The sequence below is a fragment of the Euprymna scolopes genome, chromosome 32 (genome assembly GCF_053919585.1).
Source record: "Euprymna scolopes isolate OS-2025 chromosome 32, ASM5391958v1, whole genome shotgun sequence".
Lineage (NCBI taxonomy): Eukaryota > Metazoa > Mollusca > Cephalopoda > Sepiida > Sepiolidae > Euprymna > Euprymna scolopes.
This window is the reverse complement of record NC_136513.1, coordinates 68850629-68859274: the sequence shown is the minus strand read 5'-3', so window position 1 is coordinate 68859274 and position 8646 is coordinate 68850629. Positions and strand designations below refer to the sequence as shown.

The 8646-nt window shown below is 29.1% G+C and overlaps 1 protein-coding gene across 1 annotated transcript in view; it reads left to right on the top strand.

Annotated features, from left to right (window-relative positions):
- The first annotated feature begins 3527 nt into the window (after positions 1-3527).
- LOC145256412 (V-type proton ATPase subunit C 1-like) overlaps positions 3528-8646 on the top strand; it is a 63168-nt gene continuing 58049 nt past the window's right edge. Inside the window, exon 1 of the mRNA XM_080115280.1 lies at positions 3528-3668. The gene's annotated coding sequence lies outside the window, so the exon portion shown is untranslated. The remainder of the gene's footprint in view (positions 3669-8646) is intronic.

Genomic DNA, 8646 nt, shown 5'->3' with positions numbered 1-8646 from the left:
CCATATCATATATATATATATATATATATATATATATATATATATATATATATATATATATATATATATGTGTGTGTATATATATATATATATATATATTTTCTCTCTTCTTTTTCTCTCTATTTTGTTTTCTCTCTATTTTCTTTCTCTATTTCTGTCTCTATTCCTTTTTTTTCTCTTCTCAATCACTCTCTCCCCATTGTAATCTTTTAACTTTATTTAAATTGCCTCTCCCTTTTTACTTTTTTATTTAATTAAAGTCCTGTGTTTTAAGTTTTTTAACTCCAACTTCTAAAGAGTTCCTACCTAAAATAAAAATCCATTATTCATTGAACTTTTGAATAGTCAAGTCGCTGCCTGATGATATCTGTTGTTTGATTGAAACAAGTGGCTATTTGTAGCAGCGGGATGTGAGCATGTTTATATAACAATAAACAAGTATATATATATATATATATATATATATATATATACATATATACACACACACACACACACACACATATATATATATATATATATATATATATATATATATATATATATATATATATATATATATATGTATATATATATACACACACACTTCAGAATAGTTTTTATTTAACAATCAGTTGTTATGGAAACGTGAGATTGTAAGATGTAATTTATTATTTTGACTTTCCATGTCTCACTGACTTTAGCAAATAGGGTGCATAAGTATTTGCTAATATTTTCTCTCCTCTGTTGAGATGGTAGACATCGAAACCCTATAGGTTAAGGAGATTAATTTTCTAAAGCATTCTTTGTCTTGTTAAGAATAATACAAATTCTTTGATATGAAACTCAACCACTTCATTTCATTTCAATGAGAGTTTTTTGAAATTCATTGAATTACAATTTTATATATATATATATATATATATATATATATATATATATATATATATATATATATATATATATATATATATATATATATCGGAAATCCAAATTTAAAATAATAAAAAATGCAAAGTGTGTTTAAATAAATAAATAAATAAATAAACTCGTGCTTAATTTTCACGTGATTTTACCCGTCGTGACCTTCGTATTTAACACGAATATTTGGAGGAGATGATTTGAAGAAAGAAATATTTTTTCAAAACATTTCTTTCTTTTTTTTCATTTTATATTTTAGAATTATCCCCCATCAATTTCTGAATTATAAATAGGAACATATTTTGTTCTGCAAATAATAAAACGTCAGTAATTTTAATTGAAGAATTGGTGCTTAATTACAATTTAAAGAACAAAAACACAGAAAAACGTACTCGTCATGGAACATAGATGTCATATTCCAAAGATTATATAAATTGATTAAGTAGGGTTTTTTTTTTTTAATTAAGAAAATCAAATTTTAGGACTAAGCAAGATATAATGATTTTTTGGTCGGCCATGGTTTTTGATCCAGCATAGATAAGAGGGAGACAACTCAATTCAAACTACTGAGATGTAAAGCAGCATTATAATGTATTTATTTAATATTAGAATCACTAAAATGTTTTTTTCTTACTTAAAAAAAACTACTTGATATCAATTTACGTGATTTTTGGAATATGCCACCTTCGTTCCGCGACGAGTATATGGATTTGTATTACTTATACACATAGATTGGAAAAAGTTGTCAAAAGACAAATATATAACAAATAAATGTTATCAAAGGCAAGATAAGTTACTTTTCTACCTAACTGGATATTTTTTTAGTGCTTTTATTTACTGTCACATGTTTATTAGCTCGAAAACGTACAGTGTTTACCGATGTATTGGAAAATTAATAATGGCGCCGGACTCTATGTTGAACACGGTAAGTTTGGGAAAATGAGTTAAAAATAAAAAATATATATACAACACACTGATAGAAACTCGCTCGGTATATGTTACCGTGACATGGCTGACATATATTTAGAGGGGGGGGTTAATAGCATTTTGTATAGTTTTTAATTTTTAACTCATTTTCCCAAACTTACCGTGTTCAACAGAGAGTCCGGCGCCATTTTTAATTTTCCAATACATCAGTAAACACTACGTTTTTCGAGCTAAAACACTAAAAATCATCCAGTTAGGTAGAAAAGTAAACATTTATTTGTTATATTTTGTTTTTTGACAACGTTTTCGAATCTGTGTGTATAGTAATACAAACCCTTAACAAATAAATGTTACTAAAGTCCAAAAGTTCAGTACTGAAAGTTAAAAAATGGACTTTGTTTACGTAAATATGGAACGGAATTCACTAAACATGGAACAAGATACGAAACCATATGGAAATAATTTATTTTTAAAAATTATTTTAGTTTTAACACCTCTTGTGCTATCTTGAAACAATAAAAAAAAATAATAAACTTTCATTTTTTACATTTCTATAAATAGTTGGTTTTTTGGGTTTTTTTTAACATTTGTGTTATCAGAAAAAAAACTTATGAGAATCTTTATTATTTATATTTCTATAAATGATGTCTTTTGGAAATAATATGTCTTTTACAAGTTTCATCACAGAATTTTGTTATAATGTATAAAAAAAATTATCAACACTTGTATTATTGCAGAAAACTTTTTAAAACATTTGTATAAAAAAAGTTTCTTAAAATGAATAAATGGATGCGATGATGATGATATGCACTGGCTTGTGCTTTGCCAAAGCATCTCGCTGAATTTATTTGAGCCCACTCTTTCTCTCCACATGAATATATTTTAAATATTACAAAAATATTTATATGAATGTAAAAAATAATAGTTAATTATTTCTTTATTGTTTCATGATAAAGCAAAAAGTGTTTCCATATGGTTTCGTATTTCGTTTCACGCTCAGTGACTTCCGTTTCATATTTAGCTAAACCGCGTCCATTTCCGACGTCTTAACTTTGCGTACTGAATTTTCGGACTTAGGAAGAGTTAAGTCCAAAAGAGTCTTTTTTACGTACCTGGACAATTTTTTTAACTTATTTTTAAGTGTTTATTTAGCTTGAAACACAAGCAGTGCCGATAGTTTAAGTTAGAATAACAACAAAATGGCGGACATAAGGCTGTCTCATCGGAGTCTCGAGCATCGCTCAAAAATCGAAAAATTAAACAAAATGCTGGTGGCAAACCAACCCAATAAATGTCATAGTGGCTTATCTTGCCTTTGGTAACATTTATTTTTTATATATTTGTTTCTTAACCATTTTTGGTTTGTTTTTTATACAAATAAATATCCGAAATTTTTATTCCAATCCAAGAGCGGATTTCCCCCACATTAAAATTCGACTCGGAAAAATGATATACTAAATTATTTAGTATATAATTCTTCATCGCATATATAGTAATCAATTTTTAAAACCAAAAATAAAACTGGAAAAACAACACGATCAAACACTATTCATCGCATGTACACAATTTTTCATCGACTCATGTTGAGGTTTTCTCAACGTAAATTTCATCTACAATTAATTTGTGAAGAGGTTGTTTTTGTGAATTTGTCTGTGTGACCCGGAACTGACATGTGCAGTCATATGTCAACAGTATGACCCGGAAGTGACCTTTGTACTCTGTGATCATGTGACTGGAAAATACAAGATGGTGAAAGTTAGCACCTGATCTATATTTTGAATGAACAGAGAACCAGGAAAGAACAAGCAATACAATCATATTCAAATTGTTTAAACTTGTTGGTAAGACTCCCTTTGTTTCTTTTCGTAGTTTTTAATTATGTCGTAGATCATTTCTTCGTACAAATCAGATTTCACGCAAGAAAAAAATTCATTCTTGGGTTGTCTGCTTGTCTTCTAAAATCTTCGAAAACATTCATTACGCCTACACACAGCACGGAAATGTCCTCTAAATTTTATTTAAATGTTGACATATATATTTTTTTACTCGTTCTGGAATACAATAACTTTGAAAAGAAAAATCGATAAGTGTTTCATTCCATAAAAATAGTTTTGTTTTTGATAAAAAAAAATAATAATACAAAAATTTTTTTAAAAAATAATAACTAAAAGTGTTCACAGACGTAAATTTATTTAAATTTGTAGTTTTTGGTATTGAATTTTATATTAAAAAAAATGTTTGCTAAATAAAAAATTGTTGGTAAATTTAAAAAACATAATTAAGAAAATGAATAATTAATGTTTGTATTTTTCTATGATGAATGATTGAATGACTCCTTATTTACATTTTGGAATTTTGATTGTTGTTCAACGCACCTGCAGAAAAGCGAAATTATTTTTAAAATGGTCGAAACGTTGTGAAAATGTGGAAACTCAATTTAAAATTGTAATTGATATCAAATAAATGTGATTTAAAGACTCGACTGATAAATGCATTTCGGCAATTATTATTGTTTTTCCTCGCCAATTTATTGGAACGTCACCGAGAGAATTTGGAGGGCGGAACCGAAAGAGAACCCCCACCCACCACCAAGAACGGCTTTCGGAATTAAAAACCACCGAATATGTCAAGTTATGTCACGGTAACATATATTGAGCGAATTTCTAACAGTATTTTGTCTAGTTTATTATTTATTACACCTTTTTCCAAACTTACCGTGTTAAAGAGAGAGTCGGCCGCCATTTTAAATTTTCCAATACATCGGTAAACACTGTATGCTTTTCGAGCTGAATAAACATGTTAAATTGAATAAAAACACGAAAATTATATCCAGTTTGGTAGAAAAGTAATTTATCTTGCCTTTGATAACATTTATTTGTTATATATTTGTTTTTTTGAAAACTTTTTCGAATCTATGTGTAGTAATACAAACCCCGGAATTAACACTTCCAACCTCCCCATCTTAAAAACGACTTGCATTTTTTTTTTTTTTTTTTTTTTTAGTGGATTATTATTGATTGGACACTAATATATCGGGGGTGATTCCCGTTCAGGTTCGCCAATTTTAGTTTTTATAATCGATTCGTTATTGACCAAAAATCAATGCCAGAAATTATCAAAGCAGTTTGATTTGAAAGTCGCAAAATAAATAAATAAAAAACGCCGACACCACTAAGCATCTGAAGGGTGTGTAAATGAGGAGATAGATCGCCTTCCAAAACACTTTTTAAAAGTTCTAATGTATAGGCGATATTTACCTCAATTTTAAATGTTATTTTCTTCAGATTTCATGCTGGGAATGGTTCATAATCTTAGAAAATGAATTTTTATCGCCTGTGCGAATTTTTTTTTTTTTTTTTTTTATACACATTAGGACGATCTCCTCATTTACCGGTTAGTTAAAAAAAATTTTTTTTTTTTTTTTTTTATCCTCCGGGTATCCATTCCTTACAATTACCATTTATTTTGAATCCTCGCAGCCATAAATAAAATCAAAGTTTCTTTTTTAGGGAAGGGCGAGGAGGGTGATTCTTTCTTTGGAACCAAAAACTTGTTCTCATTTTAATCTCTCGTTTTTAGTCGTTTCTTTCTAAATCCGGGTATGTTTTGCTATAGACAACAAAGCATCGTGTCCGCCATCTTTGTTGTTGTTTTAACTTAACTACTCGACACTTCTTGCCTTTCAAACTGAATAAACGCTTTAAAATAAGTTAAAACACAAAAACTTATCTAGATAGGTAGAAGAGTAACTTATCTTGCCTTTGGTAACATTTATTTGTTAAATATTTGCTTTTTTTTACCACTTTTCTGTGTTTTTTTTTTTTTGTATTTTCGAGAATTGTCTTTTTAATAGATTTTAGTAAAATGTTAAAAAATAAATACTGTAAAAATACCCTTTTCTCTCGCGCTGTCAACGGAAAAAAATAAAAATGAGATTCTGTCTTTATTTTTCTGGTTAATTTAATAAATTAGAAACAAAACTTATTTTTGTTCATATTTCTCAAAGGAAAATGGGCAACTTTTTGAAAAATCAGAATCTTTGTTCTTAACGATTTTTTTGCCACTTAAATTTGCTTTTTTTTTTTTTCTCGTGTGTTTTCTTCTACCTTCTAGAATTATTTTCTTTCTTTACAAATGTAGCGTTTACTCACTGTTTACACTAAATTTGTAGAATAATAGCCTAAACTAAATTATCCCACCGCCCTGAAAAAAAATAAGATTCCATTTTTTTTATATATATAAACCATAACGTGTGAACCTCTATTATTTTTTTTAAAGAATTATACTGAGATCAATTTCGCATATAAATTTAATGTAAAATGATCCTCATTTTCCGGGCCATTCTAACTTTTTATGACGATTTACTCCCCCCCCCCATTAACCCTAAGTATGACTGGCAATGTCTTAAAACCATCCGTGACTGTCCTAAAAAATGGACCCCCCCCCCAAAAAAAAAACAACAGAATTTATATCCTATAACAAAAAATGTTAACTGTGCTAGAGAATTGCCCAGAAATGAGGAGTCATTTTACGTTAAAGCCATGTGAAACTTTACAATACAATATTTGGTTTTGTTTGTTTATAAATCTTGCTTTTTTTTTTTTTTTTTTTTCCAGTTTTACAGGGTAAGTAGAATCTGTTTTGTTCGGGTGGGGTAGCTACGATAATACCGATAGTTTTCTTTCCATGAATGTAGTATTTTTACTTTTTATTTACACTCATTTCCATTTTTAATACGAAATTTAAGTGAAAAATGTTTTAGATACACTTACTTGACTCTGTGAAGTGACCTTTGATTTAACAAATTAAAAAAAAAAATTTTTTAGAATGACTAAAGTTTAACTTTTAATTTTTTTATTTATCGATCACTATTCACAGCTAATTACAAACTCTACATTTTGTCATTTAATAAGTTTATTTAACTGCCCCCCCCCCCCACCCAACACACATTACGGTAAAGTTAGACACAAGGTCAGTTTATAATGGGGAATTCAGCTTCTTTCTTAAGGATGGAGTGTAGGGGGCATCTTTCCACTCATTCAGAGAGCCCTCCCCTACACTGTAGGGCTCTCTGAATGAGTGGAAAGATGTACCTTCGTCTTCCCCGTTTACAAAGGAGGAGGTAATGCTTGGTTTCCTGAGACTGACCAGACCATAAGTTCCATAGGTTCTTTGTCAGGTTCTCACTTAATAATGAGTACCGTCTTTTAAGATTTTAATTTCTGTTAATCTTTGTAGATAAATGTTCTATTTTCTCTGATCATTGAATATCTTGGTTAAATCCTACTTCAGTCACTCAAATTATTTACAGTGAATGAATGAAAGAAAAAAGGTATAAATACAAAATAGTTAACACGGGAAAATTCGCAAAGGAAAAACACATCATTTATAAAAATGCATTAAAATTATCTACCGAAGCCGCATACTTTTAACATGTGAAAACGTATTTGTACGAATTTTTTTTTTTTTTTTTTTTTTAAACGTTATAAGAACTCTTTACGAGTTTCGACTGTCAACTATTCTGTACTTAAAGAAAATATTAAAAACGGTGAGTTATAGCAAATTTGATCATAATCGTACAAAGAGGAGGCAATGCTTGGAAGAATGACATCCTGATACCGACTAGAATGTAGAAATTATCTTGAGTTTAAAAGTCCAGACCTCTTTACTTACATACCTTTTACCCAACCTTATTTTAAATATTGCCTTGCTTACAGAAGGAATTGGATTACCCTGACCATTTTTTTTTTTTTTATCATTCTTGTTGGCTTCATATTTAAACTTTATCTTCATGCAATCGGAGAGCATGTAAACTTGTTTTAATTCGAAATATTCATACATTAGCATCAAATTACAGCCATGAAATGTTGTTCGTGCTATCAAATATATGACCTTGACAATCAGTTGGACACTGGCCTTGATTTTGTTGGGTTGAGCTATGATCATGGGAGGTCCTGGAATGTTCATTCACAAGAAGTTTATTGCTGATTACCTGAAGTGCTCTGACTGAGAAATGCTGACAGGGTTGCTCTGTATTTTTGTAGGCCAGAGTACACTTCTAGTGTAGTGGCTTTTTAAAGCCTCCTTTGACCTTATAACCCCAATGAGCCATGAAAAAGCAGTTTTCCACTTTTCCTTATCAGTAAATTGCCGTTTTTCTTTTTTAATCATACCACGAATGAATTTTATCTTTTCATTATATTTTCTCTCTCCTCTATGTGTATGTCTAGATGATCTTGTACGAATTATGAGACAACTTTATGTGTGTCTTGCGTCAATGTGACTTTGATGTTTATTAATTTTTTAATTGAATTACAGTCAAAAATATAATATCATAAAACAGGGAAATTTTTTTTTAAATCCTATTAAAAAATTAAATCCACTAGAATACATTTCGGTTTATGTGTAAACAAGAATTCAATCATTTTAATCTTTTAATAATAGTTGAAAAAAAAACAATGGATTATTTTGTGTTGACTCTCTGAAATTTGATAGGAACTTAGAAGCATTTAAACAAAAAAATCATGATATAAAGCTAACGAATATTCTAGCTTTAACTTTCTTAACCATTTTGTATATTTTGTTATCAGTGGGGGGGGACAATACAAAAGAAACAGCTAGGTTTACTTATATGCACATTTATTCTCACCAACAATTTGTTTTCGACAATCTTATGAGATGCATGCAAAAACATTTAAAACAAAAGGTTAAGATCATCATCATATTGCGTTTCACATACTGATGTGTTGAATGGTTTGTAGAAATTGACTTTCAAATTAATTTATCACTCTTTCAAGCTAATCCTTATCTCCTCCCATG